This window comes from Canis lupus, chromosome 27 (assembly GCF_048164855.1).
Source record: "Canis lupus baileyi chromosome 27, mCanLup2.hap1, whole genome shotgun sequence".
Classification (NCBI taxonomy): Eukaryota; Metazoa; Chordata; class Mammalia; order Carnivora; family Canidae; genus Canis; species Canis lupus.
Window position 1 is genome coordinate 42,520,745 of NC_132864.1, and position 27,861 is coordinate 42,548,605.

Here is a 27,861-nt window from a genome sequence, read left to right on the forward strand (position 1 = left end):
GCCGGGTACTTCTGTGTCTCCTTATATTTTGCTCCATGAGGCCTGCTTGGGCTTCCTCTCAGCAGGACAGTCTCAGGATAACTGCACTTCTTACACAGGGACTTGCTTCCTCCAGAGCTAAAGCTGCCAGGTTCCTTATGACCTACCCTGGGAGTGCTGGAACGGACTCCTGCCATATTCTGTAGGCCAGGGAAGTCACTGAGGCCAGCCCAGATTCAAAGAGAAGGGAATCAGGCTCCATCTCCATGTGAGGAACAGTATGCATTTCCACGAGGGCAGGCATTGATGGTGGTCATCTTTGGAAACAACATCCCATGTGTAAAACAGAACAGAATTTCAGTGCTGGAAAGGATTTGAAAGATCATCTGATTCGACTTTCTCATTTTGATAAAGATAAAAAAATAATAATAATTAGAAACATGAAATGACTTGCCCCATATTAACGATATACATTAGGCTCTCTTCCCTTTATGAACGAAACCCCCAAACTGTGGTAGGATTGCTCACAGCATCGTTCACAGCCTAGCAAAGGACCATGCATAAATTACAAGTACAAGCACTTTCTAAAATGAATATAGGGCATGTTATAGAAAATAAGTGTAGCTGCCCTGCATTTCACTTTAAAAGGAAAGAAAAAAAAGCCCAAGTTTCCTATTTTGGCTATGTTTTGCACTGGAACACCTGCGCTTTTAACCTGATTTAGCTGTTGTTCTGTGCCGTGAAATCAACCCAGGTAGAGTTTTTTACGAATAGGTTCTTATAGCTACACTTCTTGGAATATACCTTGTTGTATAGATTTGACTTTGGAACTATAAAATGACCTACAGTCATAAAGCAAAATTAAATCAAAATAAAAATGAAAAGCATTCCTAAGCATGGAAAGCAAAACGAAATAAATAAATTTTATTCTGCATTGAGTTGGTGACTTAACCAACTGGGAATTATTTCACATTACCTTAAAGTGCAGTAATTTGATAGTACATTTTTACTTGGATATATCCTAAGGACAAAATAACTTCAAAACAAAACAAGACGAAATTAAAACTGTTTTCAGTAATTATATCATTGGTAATAATAACAGTGTAGTTATCCTAATACTATATTCCATGTGTAGTAGGATAAAACTATAATAATGTTAATATTAGGAATCAAGATTTTTGTAATTAAAACAGTTGAAATTAGTAAAAAATTCTGTATTAATAAATTTGAATTTAAGATTATTAGTGTAAACTCAAGATACACATTCTTATAAATGTCATTTCTTAGCTCTGTCCAGTAAAATATCTTGGAAACAATAAACTAATGATTGTCTAGTTGTAGGGAGCAGCGTTAAATGCACAGATTCTGATCTCTAAAAACCATTTCCTCCTAAATCAAGCTCAGGGTCTTTAGAAAAATGGTACAGGAAACATACAAGATAAGCCTGGAGGGACGCCTGTGTCACTCAGTAGGTTAAGCATCTGTCTTCAGCTCAGGTCATGATCTTGGGGTCCTGGGATGGAGTCCTGTGTTGGGCTCCCTGCTCAGCAGGGATTCTGCTCTCCCCTTTCCCTCTGCTCCTCCCCCTATGCTCATATGTGCTTGCTCTCTTTCTCTCTCAGATAAATAAATAAAATATTTTTTTAAATTTTTTTTTAAATAAAATATTTTTAAAAAGAAATCCTAGAGTATTTTGTGATGACAGGAAACAAGAAAAGCCATCAAAGACTGTTGAGGTCATGGTCATGTCAGAAGGAATCAGAAGCGAGAAAGAAGTGTATCCAAATAGCAGAGGTTGGGACAAATTGAGAATCAGTATGAATAACGAGAGAATAATCAACAAGAATAAGATTTAGTGAATTAAAACCAAATATTTTTAAAATCACATGAATTGATAATTATACTTAAAAAAAAAAAAAAAGCTTCTTGGACATGTTTGCTACCTGGAAGGGGAGTGATTTATCACTCTGAAAACTGAACTTATATTTTCTGCCTAAATTGTAGATCAAATGCAATAAAATAGTAGATGAGACTTTTTTTTCTTTTTTAAAAAAATATCTCAGTTAACGAAAGAAGGGATGATAAAGTTAGCATATTCTTTTGCGAACCACAATATAAATTACTTGGCAAAAGCAACAATGATCAGTGGCTGATTGTGACATAAAAAGTGTTGAAGTCAGACATCACGCTCCACCCGGTAAAAGTGCAAGAACACCTAGGAAATTGTTCTGCCAAGAAACCAGCCTTTGGTCAGGTCAGCCTTGCAGACTTAATGACCGTTAACAAGAAATGCAGGAGACAGATAAAACGTGATAAATGGCATCACAGAGTTACGATCTACAAAGTCCAGACTAAGAAACTCAGCAGGAGCTCTCAAACTTGAACATGCATATAAATTGCCCAGTGATCATGTTAAAATGCAAATTCTGACAGCTCTGTGGGGTGGGATTGAGATTCTTTAGTTATAATGAACTCTCAGGTGTTGTCAGTGCTGCTGGTCCATGGGCTGTACTTTGAGTAGTAAGGTTTAAAGTAAACTTAATTTGTTATGAGGGGCTGGGAGAAAAATGAGAATTAATCTATAAATTAAAAGTGGCTCCAGAGATGTAATCAAATGCAGTGTCTACACCTATGTCTAGGCCATTGAGCCAGTCAATGTGAAAAATTATGAGAAAATGATATCCTGATATTTGATATGATTAAGGAATTATTGTTCACTTTTTAAGATGTGATAACTGGGATCCCTGGGTGGCTCAGCGGTTTGGCGTCTGCCTTCGGCCCCGGGTGTGATCCTGGGGTCCCAGGATCGAGTTCCGCGTCGGGCTCCCTGCATGGAGCCTGCTTCTCCCTCTGCCTGTGTCTCTGCCTCTCTCTCTGTCTCTCATGAATAAATAAATAAAATATTTTAAAAAAATAATAAAATAAGATGTGATAACTGATTAATTTTTTTAATGTTCTTGTCTTTCTGAGATACATAATTTATGGCAGGATTGATGTGATAATTGGAACTAGGTTCAAAATCATTCAGTGTGTATTTTTCTTGGGGTTATGGGGATTATGAGTTCATTTTCATTTCTCTACTTTTTTATGTTTGAATTTTTCCATAAGAAAGATTTTTAAAAACTGTCTCTGGATAATAATAAGCATATTTTGGAAACATTCAAGTTTTTGTTTGTTTTTAGTATCTCCATTAATTCTTCACCAACTTTTTATGTACATGTGAGTGGATCACTTTCCTTGCAAGTCTATAGCTTTCATTACATTTTCAAGGATGATTGGACAGGAATATTACTAATGGTATCTAAATTCAAGAAATGATCTCCTTTGAAAACTAACAAATTGAAGAAAGCCATTGGGATAATAATTGTATTAAGATACATTTCTTACTCTTGAGTAAACACTTTGAAACATATTTCCTAGTGGGTAATGTAGTGTATTTTAATAGAAGAGCACCCTCTGCTGCCTTGACAAGAAATGTCACCATAAACGTGGAGACCTTGTGTCCTTGATTTTTCCAGTTATCAGTTATGGCAAGTGGAACATAGAATAACAACAACAACAACAATAACAACAACAACAATAATTAGACCAGAGTAACTATTGAAAAAAAATTAGCAATCAGGAATAAAAAGGGGGAGGGGGGCAGCCCAGGTGGCTCAGCGGTTTAGCACCGCCTTGGGCCCAGGGCATGATCCTGGAGACCCGGGGTCGAGTCCCACGTCGGGCTCCCTGCATGGAGCCTGCTTCTCCCTCTGCCTGTGCCTCTGCCTCTCTCTCTCTCTCTCTCTCTGTCTCTCATGAACAAATAAATAAAATCTTTAAAAAAGGAATAAAAAGGGGATATCATTATTGATCCTATTCGATATCAAGAACATAAGGGATGACTGAACAATATTATGTCAATGGATTTACCAAGTTAAATTCCTTGAAAAATAAAAATTAACCAAAATGATACAAGATCAAATAAAAACAGCCCTATAACTGAACAGCCCTATAACTACCAAAGAAAGTGAATTTCTTATTAAAACTTGCCACCAAGACAACTCCAGGTTCAGATGATTTCACTCGTGATTCTATTAAATATGAAGGAAGAAATAAAATGAATCTTACACAAACTCTTCCAGAAAAGAAGAATAAGGAATGATTTCCGGTTTATTTTATTTTTTATTTTTTTTCTCGTGATAAAAATAAATACTTTTATTATTCTGTTAAAAGTAAAATAAAATACAAATGACTTGGCATTGATTAGCCCATGGAAGGAAGGAAGTTAGAAGGAATACATCCATTTGGAGGAACGGCTTGGGCTACCTCCTGTAGTGAAAATACTGACTTTGAAGGTGCGTGTGTGGGGGGGGGGGTGGGGGGGGTGCGGGCTGTGGTCACCAAGGCCTGGTGCTGCGGCGGTCCTGCAAGTTTCGAATGAACCTGGCGTTGAGTATGTCCCCACCCATTGTCCAGGACTGGGTCTCTCGGGGAACAGTGTGCGTGGCTTCCTCCCCAGACCCAGCCTGGGACAAGCCCTGCTCCTGGCCGGCAGACCTATTCTCTGTTTCCTGTTCCCCCTGCTTCGATTCCTGGTGGCCTGTATTGGGGGATGAGGAACTCAGCCCCCCATGGCGGCTGTAGCAGCAGCTTTGGGCTACCAGCCCTGGGGGAGCCCCCCTGGTGCGGCGACGTTGGGCTGGGCTGCCCCCAGGATCAGTAGCAAGCAGAAGGCGAGCAGCAGGGTGTGGGGGGCAGAGGCGCAGGGAACGCAGCAAGTCCTGCTCTGGCACAAAGGGGCGGAGGGGACCCCGCTCTGGGGAGCTTCCCAGGCTGCTGGAGCGAGGGGGTGGGTGGGCTGGAGGCGTAGCTCGGCGAGGGGCTCTGTTCAGGGGCCAAGGGGGCTCCACAGCTACCTTCAGAAATTCTCGGTCACTAGAGGAATATGGCTTAATGTCTCCCTCTGCTCTCTTGGGTGGCAGCTTTCTTGCTGGAGCAGGGGTGTAGGATCAACCACAGCAGCACGAGAGTGTCGAGATGCCCTCAGGGAGGGAGCAGGGGGCCGATGCTGATGGGCAAAGAAGCCTTCGAAGATCACAAAGTTGTTGACCTGTGGGACTGTGGTCTCCAGGTTGTAATGTTTATTCAGGAACTTAAGCAGCTTCTGTGAGGGTCGGTCAATGGCCAGTTGGTGTGGTTCAACTCGCTCCTTCTGCAACATATAGTGGAAGAGTTCTCGCCCATGGCCATGACGCTGAAGTGATTCATGGATGTAAAAGTCCAGAATGCAAAGTGGTTCTACCTCATTGTGAGCCTCGCGATCATCCAGTACAAAGAGTTTCTTGTATCCAACTTTAAGGAAGCCGATTATGGCTCCTTTGCCAGCCGGTCGTGCCAAAGTGTCTTTGAGCACATACATAACATGGCGATTACTCTGCATCCTTGATGCACTGGTGATGGGAGCAGGAAGATGCTGGGCCTTGGCAGAAGCCTTGCCCAGTTCATCTACAATGGTCATAATTTGCTGTTGTAGATCAACACTTGGAGGCCTCCGGTCTGGTTTTCCACCCCACCTTTTCGATTTCCAGTTTATTGATGAAGCCAGGATAACCCTAACATCAAAATCTGAAAATACAAGAAAATATTGCTATTTGTAAAAATTCCTAACAAAATATACCAAGTATTTCCAACAACCTGTTACAAACATATGATCAAATCACATTTTCCCAGAAATAATAAAAAATAATAATCTACCATATTAACAAGTAGACACTTAGAAATCAAGCATTGAAATCTATATTAACAAAATAGGGGAAAAATGATATACTCATCTTAATAGATGTTTAAAAATCATTTTAAAATTCATTACTCTTTCTGAAAACTCTAGGAAACTTGGAATAAAGGGAGCACCTTGCATGGAAATCAGTAAAAATCCTAAAGCTGACATCAGCCTTCATGGTGAAGCATGGACAGTTTTATTGTTCACGTTGAGAAAAAGTCCAGGGTGTCCTTGCTTATCACTTTTATGCAGTATCTTTCTAGTCGTTGTAATATATCAAGGAAAAGAAAAAAAATAGCAAGAATATTGGAAAGAAGTAAAACTTTTCTCCATACCAGAGAAGACATGATTTTTTTTTTTTTACATAAAAAAAAATAGCTGTTTAGAGTATCACGCTAAATGAACTAAATCAGAGGAAGGCAAATACCGTAAGATCTCACTCATTATGTGGAATTTAAGAAACAAAACAAAGGAGCAGAGAGGAAAATAAAAGAGAGACAAAGGAGGAAACAGACTCTTAACTCCAGAGAACACCCTGGATCCCAGAGCGGAGGTGGGGGAGGGGATGGGGAAACAGGTGATGGGGATTCAGGGGTGCAGCTGTTGTGATGAGCACCGGCTGATGTACAGAAGTGTTAAATACCGCATCGTACACCTGAAACTAATAAACACTGCATGTTAACTAACTGGGATTAAAATAAAAACTTAAAAAAATACTGACACGGTTAGCAAGTCACTAGCAGTCAGTAGGATGAACATGAACCAGGAGCTCACGCGTGTGGTGTTTGCGTGTAATGGGCCCTGCTCTCACTGTTTCATGGATACGCGTCCAGCGGATCTATCATGTAGACTCCCTTGTCTGTTCTATTCTGTAGATGAGGAAACAGAGGGACAGCACAGGGCCTTCCCCTTTCCTTGACTGGGGGTTGGGGGCAGGGGCTGGTCCCCCAGGAGGATAGGTGGGAGGGTTGGTGGCTCCCCCTGCAGTGTGGAGGGAACAGGGCACTGGCACCAGCCTCCTCGAGACTGCGAGCCGTCTTCTGGATCAAATGCTGCTCTGGCTGGGGGAGGATGCAAACCATCCCCTGGGTACAGCCTCCCACCCCTCTCTGTTCCTGTCTAGCAGCGTCGTGCCTTGGTTTCTGCTCTTACACCCAGTTTCTGACCAGAGGACAAGATGGGGACAAGGCTGTTGCTGCTTTGCCAGTTGCTTCTTGGCGAGGAAGGACCCCAGTGCTGTTCTTGGGGGCCCCAAAGGGGTTTTATAAACCTCAGCCTCATAATCTATGGATTGTCCTCACTTTTTTTTTTTTTAAAGATTTATTTCTTTAAAATCTTTAGTTTTTGAGAGAGAGTGCATGTGAACGCGTGTGAGTCAGGGGAGAGGCAGAGGCAGAGGCTTTCAAGCAGACTCCCCGCCCAGCTCAGAGCACATAGCGGGGCTCCAGCTCATGACCCCGCCTCATGACCTGAGATGAAACCAAAAGTCGGTCGCACAATGAACTAAGCCACCCAGGCACCACAGATTGTCCTCATCTTACATATCCACCCACATCCAGCTGTTGTTTGAACCATCCTGTGTACACACACACCTCCCTCCTAGCACTTGGACCTCACACACACACACACACACACACAGTCCACTGGCCTCACAGTCAGGAGCACACAAGCACAAACATAGATGTGCAACGGCAGAGTCACACCGTCCCCTTTCTCTCTGCCTCCCAAGCATGAGTCACATGGACATAAACATACTTGCAATACGTAAATGGCCATAATCACAGACTCTCTGTGACGTTGTGGTGAGAGCAAGGCCACATATGTATTTTCACCACTCTTCTTAGAATGAGTTTACACCGAATTGGGGCTGCCTGAAGATCGGTCCCACCAATCTCTGTAATTTTTTATAGGTAATTTGGTACCAGGAAAGCAACTCACTTCTGTTGAGTCTTGATCCTTCCATTCGTCCTTAAGAGCTGGGCATAGCCTTCCTCAGGTTTCAGAATGTGCGTGTGACTTACACGCTCTCACAAGCCATGATGCTGTGAAGGCCAATCTCCATCAGCATCGTGCATGCCCCCTGCATCAGTTAGGGTTCCACAGGGAAATGGAACAATAGGAAGTATGTTAAGGATTGGCTCATGAAATAGTGGAGCTGGCAAGTCAGCTGTCTGTAGGGCAGGCAGTGGGCCGGAAGCTCAGGCTGGAGTTGACACAGAGGTCTTGAGGTAGAGTTTCTTCTCTAGAAAACCTCAGTTACTCTTCTTAAGGCTTTCGACTGATTAGATGAGGCCCACCCGCAGCCTTGAAGGTAATTTGTTAACCACTCCTACAAAACACCTTCACAGCAACATCTGGATTAGTGTTTGATTAAATAACGGGGGTCAAGTCGACACATAAAACGAGGCCTCCTCCCTCCCTCCAGTCCAGGATAGACAAAGAGGTGTGCTACCCAAGTAGGAAGCTACGACCCATATGTGCCTGCTGGACCTGGGCATTATGCTTAGTCCAAATCGTGATGTGCTGTGTAAGGTGCATGCCTGATCAGGAGATTTTATTAGAAAAGAGTAAACAAGAAATATCACCTGAATGATGCGTTGATATGATTATGTGTTTGGAATGATCGTAGTTTGAATACTTTGGGTTAAATTTCATTAAAGTTAATTTCACACTTCTTTTTACTGTTTTAACATGGATTCTAGAAAAATTTAAATCCTTTATGTTTCTAACAATGCATCGGACGGTGATTATACACCCCACTATGTGTGTGTATATATATGTACACACACAGCTACATATATATACACTCCTCACTATGTCCATACACCTTGTATATGTGTGCCCTCGCTCTGTACGTGGAATGCCACTGTAACACCATGTAAACGCCATTACATATATAACGATCGTTTGAATTTCTACATACATGTAAATGGTCTTTCATGGGAACTGAAAAAAACTTTAAAAAAATTTTTTTTTAAATTTTTATTTATTTATGATAGGCACAGAGAGAGAGAGGGAGGCAGAGACACAGGCAGAGGGAGAAGCAGGCTCCATGCAGGAGCCTGACGTGGGATTCGATCCCGGGTCTCCAGGATCGCGCCCTGGGCCAAAGGCAGGCGCCAAACCGCTGCGCCACCCAGGGATCCCTGAAAAAAACTTTTGAGCAAGTATTGCTGAAACTGCTGGCTGTCTATGAAGAGAGATAATCCGTATTGGACTGTGTCACACATCCTCAACAAAAATTAATTTAAGGTTGGTAGAAGGCTGAAATGTGAAAGCTAAGTCAATAAAATTTTTCAAGAAACCAGGAGAATACCTTGATGAAATGGGAGGAGACAAAAGTGTCCCGGGTCGAATAATCAATCCCTCCAGAGAAAAGGCAAAGAATGGACAGACTGTGTATATCATGAGTGAAAATTGCTCACCAAGGGGCACCGGTAAGAAATGAGGAGACAAGCCACCAGTTGTTAGAAAAGATTCGTCAACTTCATCTTGAGAAAAGATTTGTCCCCAGGATATATAAAAATTCTTACAACTCTCCAATAAAAATGCAGAGAAATTAAAAAAAAAATGGGCTGAAGACTTGAAAATGCACCGAGGAAGGAATGCAAATGTCGATCCACACAAGCAAGACCAAGCGGTCAATATTATGATGCATCAGGGAAACGCTAATGAAAACCATCCTGAGATACTATGCACACCTCCGGGGAAAAGGCTGCAATTAAAACAGCTGCAAACAACAGGAATCAGCGCAGACAGGAGGACGCTGGAACTGCCACCCTCTGCTGGGGAGAAAGCAAATAGGTACCATGGCTTTGGGAAGGGGAGACATGACCCTGACATCTTCTTCCACATCTATTTTGACCGACAGCTGGAGGTGGCAGGGAGGGAGTGCACGGCTCCCAGCCTGGGGGGTGGTGGTGGGGTGGTCGGCCTGTCCCGACACCTCAGAGGTTCAGGGAGCAAAGCCCCTCCTCTCTTGGAGCCTCAGCTCCCACATCTGGGTGAGGGGCTCTCTGCTCTCAGGAACAGAGCATGTGGGGTTGCCTTGCACGTTTCCAGAAAGATTTGGCTTTTCCACCATGGCTTTCAGCTTATGGGAACTTGCTGAGGCCACACAGTGTACTGTGCATCCCCCTGGGTTGACCTCAGGCTGGGTCCCTCGTTCTCTCATTCATTTGTTCATTCATTCATCCCACAAACAGGAGCACGTACATCCCAGAGGGAAGGGCTGTGCTTGTGTCTCTCCTGATAACAGCTTTCCTTTAGAGGCCTTGAAATCCAGAAGCTGTCATTCTACCTCAGCCTCACATTTTCAAGTTTTTTTTTTTTTTTTTTAAATAACAAATCATACGAGTAAGGCTGAAAGTACCACCTTTGAAACCTCTGCTGAGAAAACCCATGGAGGTGCTGCCCCAGCCTGAACAACCTCTAGCTCCCCGCCCCCCGGCCCCCTACCCCAGCTCCAGTGCACCTACCTGGGCAGCCTCAGCGGTTCTCAGAGAAGCCCAGACCTGCCTTCCCCATCTGTCGGTTCTGAGCCCTTCCTAGTTTTCCATTCATTGTTTAAAACTGTGCTAAGGCAAAGAAAAATAATCTCCCTGTAATAAGCTCTTGGAGTTCTGTATCAGTCTTGGGTTTTCGAGCTCAGACATTCAGCGCCAGCTTTTCCTAGTAAGCCCGTTGTTCTGCTTCAGTTCTGCTTCGCTTGCGTTTCCTTATCAATTTCTGGTTTTGGAAACATTTCAGTTGTCCCATTCATTTTCACATTCTCTTCTTTTGTTGGGGTTCTTCAGTGTTAAATGATGCGGATTTTCCTCATTGAAAACAATTGGCTCTGTCCTACAGCTTGTTGGGGTTAGTCTTTTCATTGTGCTCCCTACAGTTTGTGCACAATTTTATTTGGTGGCTTGTTGGATCGGAAAATTATTTAGATCTCTGAATTTTCCAGGCTGTTGTTGGTTTTACTTGAAGTGTTGTTACTTCTTTCTATTTTTTTTTTTAAAGGGAGATTGTGCCATGATCCCCACTGTAGTCTTTAATATCTTTCAAAACAATTTGAGGATGTCTTGGTAGTTCAAAATGGTGAATTCTGAGGAAAATGCCATGGTGGTTGTCTGATGTTAAAAATTTGCTCAACCTTTTTAATCGCAGTACTGTGCAATTAGTAGTCTACGTCCATAAGAAATTAAATGTCCTAGTGGATTATCTGCTGGTCAGCAGAGCATTACGTATGACTTAACTCAGGATGGCTTTGTCCTTCTTTCATTCGAATGCCCACCCATTGATAGTTTCCACATACATGCCGGGAGCGTGGAGGACCATGGCCAGGCCCTGTCTAATGCACTGACTGGGGCCACTGGAGTGAGAGAAAAGAGTGGGTACAAGGTGGGGGTGTCCCCACAGATAAGCAGTGGAAAGAGGAGCTTTCTGGATTGAGACAACAGTGTGCATAATCCACTGAGACAACAGTGTGCGTAGTTCAGGAGGCCTTGGGGGCCACAGGAAAAGTTATGTAAGGAAAGAGCGAGCCAAGGGCAGAGTGGAGTTCTACATTGCTTTGGGCCTCCTCGCCCAACCCTCAGCAGGCGTGGTCTACCCTGGTCGCCTGGTGCAGGTTTGGTTCTGACTAGAACCCAGGGAGACATGTGCATGGGGTGGTGTGGTCCAGCTGGCTGTGATGGCCCTGGGCACCTCTGTGTCAGACTGGGCCGCCATGGAGGAGCTTCACCCTGCTGGGGCAGATACTGGGCCGTTTCATGACAGCTGCCTCTGACAATACGAGCACAGGTCACATTGTCCCTGGGTATCAGTGGCAGGTGGGTAGATGGTGCTGTGATAGCTCTAGAGTCTTAGTTTTCTTGCTTTGAAGCAAAATTGTACGGTCACTCACAGAAGGGCTTTCTGCACAGGGAGACGGGGACACCAGCCATGGTGAAATGTAACACTCCTAACAAGTTTCAGCCTAGGTTGAGGAAGAACCTCAGTGTTCAGACCAGAAACGGCCTGTGTCTCAGACAGAAGAAGGGTTCAGGCTCTGCACCAAAAACAGAAAACCATTGAAACACAAGCATGAGAAGCTGAAACATCCTTAAAGCTCTTGCCAGCAACTGAAAAAAGGCTCAAGCTCTCTGCAGTGATCTTCATGGCATATGGGGAGAGTCAGCTGTTATCGCTGCAGGAAGATTGGCTTGAGATCAAAGACAGGGCAGATTCCCTGGGAGGTGATGACATGGTCAAGAACTTAGAATTAAGGGAACCAGGGAATGGAGAGCATGTTGAGGACCAGATAAAAAGGTCCAGGAGGAAACCGAAGCTTGCTGCTCCATCAAGCACACATTTAAACACTCAAGATGGAAAAAGCAATGCCACAGTAATGTTGCCAAAGAAGAGAAGACTAAAGCCCACCTGACAGGTCATCACAAAGGTGCCCCGACTGAAGAGGCCTCCATCGAAAGGGCAGATCAATATTTTGAGGAAAAAAGAAATGAAATGAGTGAACTACATCACCAAAAAGAAATGGAGCATCTGGGGATATTACCTGTCAGGGCAGATATTGACTTAGAGCAGAGGGTGGGCAGTTCTGAAGCCAATGGCCTGATAACTCTTAAAACTGAAGAGCTGGAGACCTACCAAAAGCCATTCCAAAGTCTTGAATCACTGTCGGAAAGAACCGTTTCTTATCTGTGGCCGATTCTGATCCTGAAAAGAACAGCTCTTGATGACTAGTTGAGAGCTGGGGAGGCTAAAGGAATCCTCAGAGTCACCAGACAAGAGGTGGAAGGCCTGAGACAAGGAATAAGGAGAAGAGAATTCAACTTCGGCTTCTGGAAGTAGATTCTCCTCTATTCAGTGACCTCAGTGGAGCACTTGGTGGGAAAGATTGTCCCCTGCTCTCTGTGCATGGGTGGGTGCTTCCTCTGAGGTGAGACTTGACTTGATTACCTCTCTCACTCCTCCTCCTCTTTCTCCATCACCTTCATTTGTTCTCCTCCTCTTTCCCCAGTGAGGGGTTGACTGTGAGTCTCAATGGGGAGTTCCTGGCAAGAAGATGTCCTCTTCCTCCACCTCCTTCAGGAAGGCTGTGTGCACCCACAGGAGCCATCTTCTCCCCAAAGCCTACTTGCCCTCTTTTTCATACACTGTGGCCTTTTAGTCTTCTTTCCTGGACACTGTCATCCAGAAAATGCACATGTGTTACCTCTTGGCTTCATTCAGCCTCCATACAACACTAGAAGCCAAAATCCTGAGACACAATCCTAATCGTCAGTCACCAAGTTTCTCATTTTATCCTCGGAATATCTTTGAGTTCTCTATATATTTATGTTTTAGGGCAGAAATCTCTCTTTTTAAAAGGTTTTATTTATTTTAGAGAGCATGCACATGTGCACAAGTAGTAGGGAGAGGGGCTGAGAGAGAGGGAAAGGGAGAGAATCCAAGCAGACCCCATGCTGAGTTCAGAGCCCAACTTGGAGCTCAATCTCAGGACCCTGAAATCATGACCTGAGCCAAAACCAAGTTAGACACTTAACCGAGTAAGCCACCATGCACCCCTAGAAACCTCTTTTTATGCAAGTGGCTTGCATCTTGATGATAATATACATCTCAGGATGGATTTGGAAATTTGAGATTATTTAAGTTTTCCCATTATATGATAATCTCTAGAAAATGTAAGTAATATATTTTTATTTGATGAGTGAGCCTACTATTCTTTAAACAACATAATATTATCAATGAGCAGTTTAGCCTACAAAGATGTTTGACATAGAAAGGCACTTTCTCTGTTAATTTTTTTTTTTTTTTTTTTTATGATAGGCACACAGTGAGAGAGAGAGAGAGGCAGAGACACAGGCAGAGGGAGAAGCAGGCTCCATGCACCGGGAGCCCGACGTGGGACTCGATCCTGGGTCTCCAGGATCGCGCCCTGGGCCAAAGGCAGGCGCCAAACCACTGTGCCACCCAGGGATCCCTCTCTGTTAATTTTTCTGTCAGCAGCATTTTAAGAGGAAGATATGAGCTACTTCATGATCTCAATAAATTATGCTTGAATTAAAGACTGGCTGACATGTGGACTGAGTGCAGAGGGAGGCCTGTGAAGTGGGGAGTGTGGAGGACTGGACCAACCCGTGGCTACTGCCCTTGGCTGTGTGAGCCCCTGGAAGAGGCCAGGCTAATGCCGACACTTGGTGAAGATGGAGGTGGGCCAGTCTGTAACTCCTCACCTTTGCCCCACATCTCTAGGAGACCTGGGCCACTGTGGCCCTCAACATAGTTCTCTAGATGATGTTTTTATGCCACTGTCAGCCTTCACAGTGCCATCATTAGGCTTACATGTTGGTGTCCCTGGTGGTATCTTGTGCCAAGCACTCAGGTGTCCGGGAGTATGGCATATAGAGTGGATCTGACCAGCAACTTGTCTGACACGAGATCAAGCAGGTCCCCAGGTTTGGCAATGGGGACTGTCATGAAAGGTGCAAGGGTGAAGCCTTGGGTATTTTAGCAAAGAGTCTTTAGTCCGAGACAAGACAAGTCCCACTGTACAGAATAGGTTGTTAGTCTTTGCTCACGTGGAGCACGTCCAGAGACGCAACCATTCTAAGCAAATCATCTGTCGGTCTTCAGGGGAGTTGTGCCTCAGATCCTTGATGTCAGCATGATCAAAGTATGTAACGGGGGCCTAGAACCTGCAGGTCATCTGACTGCCACTGAGACTCAGGTTCTCCATCTCTGTGTGGGTCCAGCGTTTAGCTCCCTACTAGTAGTGCTGAGAAGATCCCAGTAGAACTCAAGGGTCTCCCTGGTACCTGGAAGCCAGCACAGCCCCAGAAATGGAAAGTAGCCTATAAGACTTCTCCAAGGATGCACCTCTGAGCCAGGCAATGGGCAGAAGGGAATGGGCAAGCACGGGGGTATTCCCAGAAAAACCAAAGCACCGTGAGGGCTAAACACTGTAGCTGCCAAGGCACCCACTGAGGGAAACAGAGGCTTTGGGTGGAGGCAGGGACTGTGGGGTATGAGGACTTAGGGACTCGGATCTTGTGCTAATACATTCCAGAGACTGTGTCTCTTCAAGGCAGTCCACCATTGAGAGTCTCCTCAGCACAGATTGTGGGGAGAGGCATCTACTGGAGGCAGATTGTTCTGGTTCCTTCCTGCCCCATGCCCCATGCCTGAGATGGTCATACTTCGTTCTGGTTCCTATCTTTGTTTATATCACCTGATCTGATCTGGTTGTTTCTGCCTTGAAGGCAGAGAGACCCATCTCTGGGGAGGTCATGGGCTTTCTGTGTCAGCCTCCTCATGTAGGTGCCTAGTGAGAGGTGGGGGAAGGCTTAGCCAGTCACCCTGAGGCCGGGGATGTGGTTGCAAGAGTCATGGGGGTTGTTACAAAGCCGTGCTACGCTGCATGCCCTGTGGACATGTGGGGTCTGTCACTGGGATGACCAGCATCCACATGTCCTACTGGGAAAAATTCTGTCTCATTGCCCTTTGGCGTCAGGGAGGGGACAGGAGAAGGTAATGGGTCAGCATCACTGCTGGAGAAATCCGTGTGTGGGAAGGACACGAGCCAGGACTTGATCCCATCCCTGTCTCAGCTGCTGTCCACATGTGACTTGCTTCCCCGACGATTCTCTCACACCTTGGAGACTCCTGTTGTAGGAAATCAGTGAACGTTTTCCTTGAAAATTACCAGTAGAGGGATCCCTGGGTGGCCCAGCGGTTTAGCCCCTGCCTTCAGCCCAGGGTGTGATCCTGGGGTCCTGGGATCGTGTCCCACGTCGGGCTCCCTGCATGGAGCCTGCTTCTCCCTCTGCCTGTGTCTCTGCCTCTCTCTCTCTCTCTCTGTCTCTCATGAGTAAATAAATAAAATGTTTAAAATCTTTCTTAAAAAAATTACCAGCAGAGGGCAGCATACACCAGGGGCCCTAAAGAGTTCTGTCATTTCCTGTCCCTTCCGTGGAGTTGCCTTACAAGGATGATTACAACATCCAGCAGCTCACTGTCCCTGGCTTACTCTCCTTCCTTGTATTTATGCTACTTACCCCTGTTTTCCTTAACAAACGTTTCTCAATTTTTTTCTTTTTACTTATATTCTTTTTTTTTTTTTTTTTTTTGAAGATTCTATTTATTTGAGAGAGAGGATGAGAGAGAGAGTTCAGGAGCAGGGGCAGAGGCAGAGGGAGAAACAGACTCCCCCCTAAGCAGGTAGCCTGACTCAAGGCTCCATCCCAGGACCCTGAGATAATAACCTGAGCCGAAGGTAGACGCTCCCCAGGAGCCCCTCTTTTCACTTATGTTTTTCTTTCTTTTCTTTTCTTTTTTTTCTTTTCTTTTCTTTTCTTTTTTTTCTTTTCTTTTCTTTTCTTTTCTTTTCTTTTCTTTTCTTTTCTTTTCTTTTCTTTCTTTTCTTTTTCCTTTTTTTTTTGACTAAGATCACTTATGTTTTAATATATATGCTAAGTGGAGTAAGTTAATCAGAGAAGGACAAACATTATATGATTTCACTCATTCTGGAAATATAAAAAATAGTGAAAGGGATTATAGGGGAAAGGAGAGAAAATGAGAGGGAAATATCAGAGAGGGAGACAAACCATGAGAAACTCCTGACTCTGGGAAACGAACAAAGGGTGGCGGAAGGGGAGGTGGGCCGGGGGATGGGGTGACTGGGTGTCGGGCACTGAGGGGGGCACTTGATGGGATGAACACTGGGTGTCGTACTATATGTTGGCAAATCAGACTCCAAAAAAAAAAATATATATATATATACAATAACAAACAAAAAGCAAATATAGGCTTTTGGCCCTGTGTGTGCCAGGTCATGCACATGATGACGGGGGTCACAGTGAGCCAGGCCCCCTGTCCTCTTTCATAATTTATTCTTTCAACTTCAGCACCCATGTTTGTCTGTTTGTGGACTGATCCTAGAAATCCAAGAAAAGGAGGGTCTTTTTTTTTCTCCTAGAACTGTATGTGAGCCCCTATTTCCTATAGAACAAATGTGAGGACTTCCCTGGATTACCAAGGGCAGGTCCTGAGAACACAAGACTTTGTGGGACGCCTCCCGGTGTGGTCCCACAGGACTCCCCTCCATGTGCAAGGTTTGCCAACCAGGGGCGGATGATGGGTGTGAAATTGAGATCCTGCTGCAGGAGCAGTCGAGCCCTGCCCACTGCCTCTCACTCTAGGGCATGAGAGTGGTGCTGGAGGGAAGGGGGACCCCTTTCCTTTCTGTTCCATGGTGCTCTGGGGAGTTACACCTGCTGGCCATGATGGAGGAGCTTGGTCAATCTACCTTTCCCACCGATAACAATGATTAAGTCTGGACAAATTATTCTTAAGAAAGCACTCGATGGAAGGCACTGCAGAGCCATTCAAATGAGGTGGGTCCTGGAGGGGATGTCTGTGGGAAGAAAGCGCTAGGAGCGAGGTCTCTGTACAGTTAGTTGTTCAGCCATGGAAATGCCCCCAATACTCAGTGAATATTAAACTTCACCAAAATGACTCATCAAATAGAAAATCTTCCACATAAAGTCAACCTTGAGCTCAGATGACTTTCCTGGTGAATTCTATCAGCTTGAAGGAACAAACAGCCCTACACTACTTCTTTCAGAACATAGAGGAAGAGGGACGACTTGGTGATATATTTTGGGACACCGGTATTCCCTGCTACCCAATGTCAAAGTGTGCAAAAGCAGAAGTACAGACCGGTGTGCCTCCTGATGATGGTCACAAAAATTCATAATGAAATATAAGCTAATAACTTAGCAGCATTAGACAAATAGAGACGATCATGACTGAGTGGCATTTATAAGGGCAGCAATGCAAGGTGACGTTTACATGTCAAACTTGAAATTCAACATATTCGCTTAGTCAGGGAAAGGTAGAAAATAATCATTTCCATAGATTCTGAAAAATCAGTTGATAAAATTTATGGCTCATTCATTATTATTTTTTTTTACACTCTCAGCAAATTTGGAATAGAGGGGCATTTCCTCCATGTGATAAAATACGTTAATGAAGAACCTTGGGCTAATCTTATTGGTGACACATGGAAAAATTTTGTGCCTATGATTGAGAAAAAGGCCAAGAAATCAGCTCTTATCACCTCTATTTAGTGTTGGGTACAGGGCCCAGTAAATGCAATATGGTTAAGGAAAGAGAAAGTGGGAGAGAATGTTGGAGGGAAGTAGAACTTCTATTCACCAAAGGCATGCGTTGATATAGAGAAGTCCTAAGGAATCTGTTTTTAAAAGTACTAGAACTAGAAAAAAATAAAAAAATAAAAAAAGTAAAAGTACTAGAACTAATGTATATATTTGGCAAGGTCTGAGGGTATGAGGACAATGTACAGCAATCGATTTATACTTCTATATTTTAGCAATAATAATTTAGAATGTAGAAGTATCAGTATCATTCGATGTCACTTCTCAACACAATAGTCTGGATTCAACTCAATGTTAATTGTAACCCTAGAGAAATTGCCAACTTACTCCATAATTTATATGGGATGCATTAGGGGAGGATTATACTCCCATGATTTTGTGTATAAAATTCATGATTTTATGTATAAAAATACAGTAATCAAGATAGTACCGGATTGGCGTGGGGACACATAAATAATACATCAGTGTGATAGAATAGAAAATCCAGCCATCTACCCGGTTTCTGTAATGGGACCTGGATTCTCCCAGTAGAAGTAAAAGACCTTTAGTGGAGAAGACAAAGACTTTTCAGCAAGTATTGCTAAAGCCGCTGGTTGTCTATGCGAGATATAATCAATCTTGACCTCTGCCACAGAGTCACGTAAACTTGGTTCAGTTTTATGACTGAATATAAAAACTAAGTCAATAAAGTTTCTACAAAAAAACAGGAAAATATCTTCATGAAATTGGAGTAGGCCGAAAGTCTTGGTAGGATATTAAAACCATAAACAAGGAAAAGAAATGGGTAGGCTGCCCTTCATCAAAAAAGAAAACTGCTCATCAGAGGCACCAGTGAGAAAATGAGATGCGACACCTGTTGTTGGAAAATATTCATAAAATTCATCTGAGAAAGGCCTTGTCCTAGAATGTATAAAAATTCTTGCAAAGAAATAAGAACGTGGGCATGAGACTTGAAAAGGAGTGTACGAAGGGAAAAATACCAAAGCTCTGTGAGCAGAAGATAAAGTAATTAGCACCACTTGTCATCAGGGAAGTAGTCCTGAGACCACGGTGAGACGCTGCTCACATCCCCAGGACAAAGGCTGCAATTCAGGTGACAAAGCACGGGATCAGCCCAGATGCTAGGAAAGCAGAAGTGCCCCATTGCGCTGCGTAGGAGGTAGAGAGGGGCCCCCACTTTAGGAAAAGGTAGGATGACCGTAACACCTTAGGTAGCATACGGCGACCAGGGGTTGGAGGTGACAGCTACGGAGCGGTCGGTGTTTCTGCGCCACAGGCAGTGGGGGCAGCTCTCAGGCCCTGGCCTGACCTGTCCTGAGAGCCTCAGCAGGCCAGGGGCAGCGGTTAAGGTCCAAGCCTCTCCTCTCCCTGAGCTGGTTTCCGCAGCCGCACACTGGCCCCCCTGCTTTGCGTGAGCAGAACACCCTTCCTTGAGCTGTGGGCTTCCTCTGTCCCCCACAAAACTGGCCAGGAGCAGGGGCCCTTCCACCACGGCTGCAAGCACCTGCAGCGACCCCCGAGCTCCTGGTGTGTGCACAGATGTGCCCTGCAAGTGCGTCCTCGCCGCTCATTCCTTCACCTGCAGACAGGCCCGGGCACCTCCCAGAGTCCCCAGCAAGCCTGTGGGCACTAGCTGCCACTCCTCCCCTTTCCAAATTCATTTTGCTAATTATCTAATAGAAGAAAGCCCAAATAAAGCTACGAGGGTGGTCCCAAGTCCTCCTTCTCTGAGGGTGATGCCCGGCTGTGCATTTCCACCCTGTACCACCTCCGGGCTGAAGTCTGGGCCGCAGCCGTCCTTCTGTCTGTCTGGCTCCACGATGCGTGGGGATGGCCCAGGGGGAGGAGGAGCAGGCGGCTGGGAGAGGGTGCTGGAGGGCCCAGCACCGTGGTGTTCCCAGGGGTCCCCCCTGCACCTTCCCGCACCTGAAAGGTGGGCTCTGGAGATTTGGTCTCCTCTGGATCTTGACCTGTCCACTCTCCCTTCTTTCCAATTTCTCCCTTCTCTATGTAAGAGGGACGTGGCCACTCTGTTTCTGCACTCGAAGTTCCAATTAAAGTCTCCTGATTTAAAAAAATGATAATAAATTTTTTAAAAATAAATAATTAATTAAAGTCTCCTGATTTTCTGACATGTAAAAGCTACTCTTCCACTATAGTCAGTGTCCTGGTCCACTGGAGCTGTTGGAACAAAACGCCACAGACGGGAGGGGCTCTGGTTCTGCACAGCAGGCACTTACCCCTCACTGTCCTGCAGGCTGGACGTCCACGACCGCTGCGCTGGCACGTTTGGTGTCGGGGGGGGCTTCCTGGTTCAGACTCCCAATTTTTCCTTCTTGTCTCTAATTCTCCTAAAATGGAACCACGGGAACATTGCAATATCTTAGTTTTCAAAAATAAATATCTTTATTTTTTTCCAAAAAAACCCCCTGAGGATCATCTTGTGGTCCAAAATCATGAGTTTCTTATCCATGTTACCCAGCCACGTGATAGTAAACATTTGTTCAGCGTTTGAAGTCACATGTGCTCCACTATTGGATGTTGCCAGGAGTGTTAAGTGCTTAAGGAAACCAGGTGCTTCATAGATTTTTATGCAAGACCCCTCAGGGATGACCAGGGATGGCTTTGCCCCTCGGTTCTTGGTTCAGACCCCCAATCATTTACTCCTGCCACACAGGTGCATGGAGCGCTGAGCACCTCGTCGTGCCCAGGCCCTGTTGGCTGGTAGAAAAGTGAGTACAAAGGACCGACCTATCCTCTTCACATCTGTGAAGGCCCATCTCAGCCTCAGAGTCCCATCAGCTCAACAACAGCAACTGAGCCACAGCTCAGCTTCTCCCTCTACTCAATCTAGGTGGGCGTGGGAGGACACTGGGGAACGTGGGTGAGGAAGGACTGTGGTTCCACAGGGGGTCGAGCTCCCCCACTGTGGGCGAGCAGGGGAAAGGCAGAGGAAGCAGCACGCACAGACCACAGGGCGGGCATCCGGGCCCCTCAAAGGAAAGTTTAAGCAGAGGGGGAGAGGAGCCAGAGCCAAGGAGGGGGTGTGTGCGTTCCTTGTTGTCGCAGTCCTGCCCTGCATGGGGTCAGCCTGGCCCGTGGGGTCAGCCTGGTCGTCTGGTGTGGGTGGAGCTCAGCGAGCAGCTCAGGTGGGTGATCCCTGAGGTGAGTTGTGCTCCCGCCAGCCCTGGTGGCCACAGGGCTCTCTCTACATCAGACGGGCCCCTGGGGGGGGGGGCCACATCCTGCTGGGCTCCGTACGGTTGGCCACCCCAGTTTTATGGCAGAAGCACCCAATCACATGAGAGCGGCCCTGTCTCTGGCTGCCTGTGGGCAATGACGGATAGGATGTGATCATAATAGTTCAGCTGTTCAAACTTATCTTGATTTTATGCTGAATTTTCAGTTTTATAGGGCGATGAGGACCGTGCCAGTAGCAATTCAGGGCTAGATGCAGCAAAGTGGAACACTCTCAACATGTCTCGTTCTGTAGTGGAAGTGACATAAACCCAGACGTGCCAGATGTGTGGATTGTTAGAAAGCCATGATTAGAGACGTCGTAGGCATTATGGTGAGACGCGGGGGAAAGAAAATCCTCAAGTGTTCACGTGAGAAGGAACTGATGCGTGTTCCTGCAGCCAACACCCAGTCAGCGGAGGAACAATCCATCACAGCACAAGCAGAAGCTAGAACACATTTAAAAGTGCAAAAGTAGGCAACTGAGAAAGATGCAGCATCTCCCTGATGACGTCCGGGGCCACATGCGGGGCCAGCTGTCATGTCTGGGAGCCAGGAATGAGCGGGTCCTTGGAGAGAAGAGGGCCCGTGTGATCCTGTTCACCCGGAGAGGGGGCCTGTGCATGTGATCCTGTGCACCTGGACGGGGAGCCTGTGGATGTGATCCTGTATACCCGGAGGGGCAGCCTGTGGACATGATCCTGTGCACCCAGATGGGGGGCCTGTGGACGTGATCCTGTGCACCCGGAGCGGGGGGGGGGGGGCTGTGTACGTGATCCTGTGCACCCAGAGGGGCATCCTGTGGACGTGATCCTGTGCACCCAGAGGAGGGGCCTGTGGACGTGATCCTGTGCACCCAGAAGGGCATCCTGTGGACGTGATCCTGTGCACCTAGAGGGGGGCCTGTGCACGTGATCTTGTGCACCCGGAGGGGGGGCCTGTGCACGTGATCCTGTGCACCTGGATGGGGAGCCTGTGGATGTGATCCTGTGCACCCAGAAGGGCATCCTGTGGACGTGATCCTGTGCACCTAGAGGGGGGCCTGTGCACGTGATCTTGTGCACCCGGAGGGGGGGCCTGTGCACGTGATCCTGTGCACCTGGATGGGGAGCCTGTGGATGTGATCCTGTATACCCGGAGGGGCAGCCTGTGGACATGATCCTGTGCACCTGGATGGGGGGCCTGTGGACGCGATCCTGTGCACCCGGGGGGGGGGGCTGTGTACGTGATCCTGTGCACCCAGAGGGGCATCCTGTGGACGTGATCCTGTGCACCCAGAGGAGGGGCCTGTGGACGTGATCCTGTGCACCCAGAAGGGCAGCCTGTGGACGTGATCCTGTGCACCTAGAGAGGGGCCTGTGCACGTGATCCTGTACACCCGGGGGGGGGGGCTGTGGACGGCCAGGGGGAAGTGAACGACAGGGCCATGTGAAGCGCGGGATCTGGAGAGACCCCGGTGCCACTCGCCTGCCGAGGAAGAGCGGCTGTCGTAAGGATATCCAGGCCCAGAAGCCTCAATCAAAAGGGCAGCTCAGCTTCGGCCAAGAGAGAAGATGGGAGTGACCGAAGTTGCTGGAGAGAACGAAAGGGAGCTTTCCGGCTGTTTTCCTGGGAAGACCGACCATGACTTGCGGTAAGAGATGAAACGTTCCCCCCAATGCACGGAGCTGGGGAATCCGCAGAAGGTGATGGGAAGAGCGCAAGGGTGAGGTGGAAAGAGACATTTGTTCTTCTCGGAGTGTTTCTGTCCCTCGAACTAGAAAGCTCCTGAGCCGAGGCAGGATGAGGGATCATCTCCCTGCAGATTTGAGGCCCACCCAGCCAGACGGAAGAGGGGTTCACCTGCAGCCTCACGTGTCTGACAGCGGCAGCCGAGCACCTGCGGGGAGAAGCGCGGCCCTGGTCTGGGCAGCGGCTGGGGTGTCCTGTGTGATGGGGGGTCTCGGGCCCGCCCACTGAGACCCTCCTGTTCCTCTACTCCTCAACTTCTCTAAGTCAGCCTGAGCTTTCCGTGGGCCTGAATGGGGGGTACCTGGCCAGGCAGTCCCTTCCTGCACCTCCCCAGGAGGCCTGGGGCGCACGGCTCCGCGTGGCTCCCCATCACGCTGAGGTCACAGTCCTGATTTCCCTGGGACTCCCCTCTCCAGGAAGTGGAGTGATTTGTCTCCTAGACTCACTCATCCCCACGTTACCCTGACACGCCCCGAAACCTGCAGGTCTCTTGGTTTCTTATTTTTTCCTTAAAATCGTCTTTACCCTCCATGTTTAATTTTCCGAAAGAAAAGTCTTCTCAGTAAGGGATTTTACTTGCTCGTTTTGCATCTTGATCGGAGCATCATTTTCACGGTGCATTTGCAAAGTAGAAATCCTCTCGTTTCTGCCCACTGCGTCGTACACAGCAGAAAACCGAAGTAGAGTTCTCTGTGGTGAGTCAGCCCAGCCCACTGTTCCCAAGACAATACAGGATCATGGGTGAGCATTTTTGCTCAGAGACACGTGGGAAACGAGCAAACATTCCCTCTGTTAATGTTTCTGTTTTCCAGCGTTATAGGAAAAACATGAAAACCCCTTGGTGGCCTCAGTGATTTACAGCTGAATCGTAGGAACAGGTAATCTGGTGAGTGGGAGGAGGGGAGGAGGGCCGTGACCGGAGCCGGGGCAGTCGGGGTGGGGGGCTTGCAGGGCGCCCGCTGGCTGGGCCCAGCCTCAGCCTGGCTGTCCCTGCTCATCCTTGGCCCGCGGCAGCCCATCTGGGGGTGGGGGGGCCCCTCTGGCTCTCCTTGGCATCCTGCGCTCCTGCTAGTGGTCCTGCCTCTGTTGCTAAGGGTGGGGTCAGGAAGCAGGGGTGCTCAGCAGCCCCGCGGACCCTAAGTCATGGTGTGGGACACGTGGGTGACACCAAGCGGGACTGGAGGTCGGGTGGTGAGGTGGGGGGTGCTGCATCTGGGGTCCGGGCCAGGCCAGCGGTCTAGGGTGGGCCTCGTCCGTTTGCACAGAGGGGCGGCCCGTGTTGCGAGAGGACGTCTGGCGAGGACTCTGGGGTGGACCTGAGCCGGATTCGAGCTGGGGCCCCAGGACCCTTTGGCAGTGGGTGTCTTTCCACTTAGAGCTCTTAGCTGGGCCCCCCCAGTTCCCTGATCTGCAGGGGGGGCATTCTAGGAGCAGCCGGCCGGTGACCCTGGGAAGGTCCCAGGAGGAGCAGGGGGCTCCCCCACGCCGGGCACGCGGCCGATGCCCCGATCCGCAGGGAGGCGTGAACCAGGCTGTACCCGGTGGGCACCGTCAGCACACTTGCTGGCTGCCAGGCCGTCGTGTGTTCGTGGGCCGGGGCACAGTCATTCCACACCTCTCTGCGGTTGGGACGTCTCCGAGCTGTGCCCCAGCCTAGAGCGCGTGTCTACACCGGTCACCACCTGTGCCCGTGGCGTCCCCCTGCCTGGCCTCGCCCGCCCTGGCCGGGCCTGCCGCTCCGTGAAGCTGCAGCCCGGTGCCCCGTGTCCTGTGTCCTGTGCCCTGTGCCCGGCCCTCGGCGGGCTCGTCTCTGCAGGAGCAGCCCGGGGACGCTCGGGGTTGCAGGGACACTGTGTGAAGGGTTAGCAAGGCCCCTTGTCCTGTGTTCTGGAACTCACCGTTGGGCTCACGTGGCGGGGCTTGGCCGTGCTCCTGAGCAGCTCCTCCACCTGCCGGGAGGACAGACGGACAGGCGGGAGGCATAGCTTCGTGCTCCCCAAGTGGGACGCTTCTGGGGGGACTCCCGGGCCTGCTGTCATTGTGGGTGTCCACGCGGCCCCCGGAGCCTGTGCCGGCTTCACGCCAGAGCCTCCCAGTGCGGGTCCCGAAGGGGAGGGAGGCGGGTGCCTGGGTGGGGCTGTCCTTCCACCCGACCCGGCGGAGGAGGGTGTGTGTGCACACGTTCGAGTCCCCTGGCAGCCCCCTGCCCCCCAAAAGTGGCCTCTTCATATGGTGGGAACACTCTGCTGTTCTTTCCGTGGCCACCCCAGCCGGCTCCTCCACGGGGACCGCGGGGCACACGGGAGACAGGCTGGATGAGGTGCTGGGTGGCAACAGGGCAAGGGAGGCCACTCTTGGCAGGGACGGAGGTTAAAATCAACCTTACGGGGGCAGCCCGGTGGCTCAGCGGTTGAGCACCTGCCTTCGGCCCAGGCCCGGGGATCGAGGCCCGCGTCCGGCTCCCTGCATGGAGCCTGCTTCTCCCCCTGCCTGGGTCTCTGCCTCGCTCTCTCTCTGTGTCTCTCATGAATAAATAAATCTTAAAAAAAAAAATCAACCTTACTGCCACCATGAGAGGGAGGCAGGCCCTCCAGGCGAATGCCGTCGAGGAGGAGACCGGGGCTGGAGCATCCGGCCCGCGCAAGGACAGAGGTTGGGGGACCCTCTCCCAGCAGGCCGTGGCCGGGCCGTGGCGGCTCCACGAGGTTGGAGAGGACGCAGAGAGGCGCAGGTGCTGCAGGCTCCACAGTGAGAGCCTCCTGGGCTGAGGAGCTCGGGGCCGCCCTGCCCGTCGCTGTGAGGCCGCGACCCCATAGATCCTGGGACAGGAGGGCGCCACGGAGACAGGTGTGAGAGCGGATGTCCCTCTGCCCCAGCGGGGGTGGAATCGGGGCCGGAGGAAGCACGAGGAAGAGCTCAAGTCGTCAACCTGCGATCGCTGCGGGGGTGGCGTCCACACTGACGTGGCCTGCCTGGTCAACCAGCTCTCGGGGATGCAAGAAAAGTCATTAACTTTCGGTTTCTTTGGCTTAATGTCACTGTTGTGAAGATGGGAGCTGGACTTCCAAGCCCTTCACATGTTGGAGCTGAAACTAGAGGTGAAACGCATCATTTTTTTTTAATTTATTTTTTATTGGTGTCCAATTTGCCAACATACAGAATAACACCCAGTGCTCATCCCGTCAAGTGCCCCCCTCAGTGCCCGTCACCCAGTCACCCCCACCCCCCGCCCACCTCCCCTTCCACCACCCCTAGTTCGCTTCCCAGAGTTAGGAGTCTTTATGTTCTGTCTCCCTTTCTGATATTTCCCACTTATTTTTTCCCCTTTCCCCTTTATTCCCTTTCACTATTATTTATATTCCCCAAATGAATGAGAACATATAATGTTTGTCCTTCTCTGATTGACTTACTTCACTCAGCATAATACCCTCCAGGTCCCTCCACGTCGAAGCAGATGGTGGGTACTTGTCGTTTCTAATGGCTGAGGAATATTCCATTGCATACATAGACCACATCTTCTTTATCCATCATCTTTCGATGGACACCGAGGCTCCTTCCACAGTGTGGCTATTGTGGACATTGCTGCTAGAAACATCGGGGTGCAGGGGTCCCGGGAAACGCATCATTTTTTATATAACCAAATGCTGTCTTTCCTGTAAACATAGTAAAGGAGGAGGCAGTGGGCAGAGAGGACAGTCCCTGCCTTCCGGCCCATCCCCGACAGCGCGTTGCCATTTGCTGCTGGGCTCTGGCTGCTTTGGACCCCATCCCGCTTCCCCTGGGGCACGAGGACCAGGACTCGAGCACGTGCATGGCCCGGTATGGCTCGTCCCACAGACTGGGGAGCGCGGGCTTACGTGTGGCAGCAGTGGTGGGGCCCCCGTGGGCCTATGTTTCCCAGCCAGGGCCCCCCGCGCAGCAGCAGGGCTCAGCCCCAAGTAGATCCAGATTCCTCCCAGATGAATGGGCAACGAGTGATTGACTGAGGATTTGTAGACAAAGATTCTTAAAGCACAATTCAGCTAACACTTCATCAACTTTATTATTAGAACTCTTTTTTGCTTTCCCGGCCAAATTATTTTTCTCTTCTCTTCTCTCTTCTCTCTCTCTTCTTTCTTCTGATTCCCATCAGGGACTAGCAGGATGCCCTCCATGGGCCTGACCTGACCAATTTCTTTTTCACTCCCATGTGAATGCTCCACTCAGAAAAACTGAAGCCCCTTGAATTGTGTCCATCCACTATTTTCAAAGTTAAGAACTAGTTAAGACTTAGGTGATCCTGGGACACCTGGGTGGCTTAGCGGTTGAATGTCTGCCTTTGGCTCAGGTCCCGATCCTGGGGTTCTGGGATCAAGTCCCACATCGGGCTCCCTGCAGGGGAGCCTGTTTTTCCCTCTGCCTGTGTCTCTTCCTCTCTCTGTGTCTCTCGTGAATAAATAAATAAAATCTTTAAAAAACAAAGACTTAGGTCATCCATCTACATCTGGGAAAGAAGTTCTTTGCTGTTTTTGGTCCTTGATGCCATGTTTTTTAGCTTGTGTAGGCAGTGTTTCCCTCCCTGTGGCAGGGTTCCTCTCATTCTTGCACACATCCCAGCCTTGAAAACTCCAGATGGCTACCACCCAGTGTTCCAGGCTAGCTGGAGAGGAAATAGATATTTGACTCAGAAAGAGCGGGGGTGGAAAGTCAGGAAACACAGGATCCTTCCAGAAACATAGCTTCCTGACCTGTGAGCTGAGGGATGTAGAGGTAATTTAGGAAAAGAATTTCCAACACCCACTTAAAATGTTTAACAAACATTAACATACTTTGACAATTTGAGATAACACATTCTTCCCAATTCTTTTCACGTTGTTTTAGAAAGATACGTTATCCAAATTATAATGGAGCAACGTCTGCTGGCAGAGGAGGATGGTTATTTATTTGTTTATTTCAACAAATCAAATTTTCACAAGATGTCTGAACACACGAGGCAACATTGTGTGATCA

At 48.2% G+C, this 27,861-nt stretch overlaps 1 long non-coding RNA gene and 1 pseudogene across 2 annotated transcripts in view; one reads left to right on the forward strand and one right to left on the reverse strand.

The window, feature by feature from the left end:
- Positions 1–13,765, forward strand: part of LOC140619803 (uncharacterized) — a 94,884-nt gene extending 81,119 nt beyond the window's left edge. For both annotated transcript variants that reach the window (XR_012019597.1, XR_012019596.1), the window contains one exon: positions 13,556–13,765. This is a non-coding gene — a long non-coding RNA (uncharacterized lncRNA). The remainder of the gene's footprint in view (positions 1–13,555) is intronic.
- On the reverse strand, positions 4,345–7,808 carry LOC140619841 (alpha-tubulin N-acetyltransferase 1 pseudogene; annotated as a pseudogene).
- Positions 13,766–27,861: the final 14,096 nt, after the last annotated feature.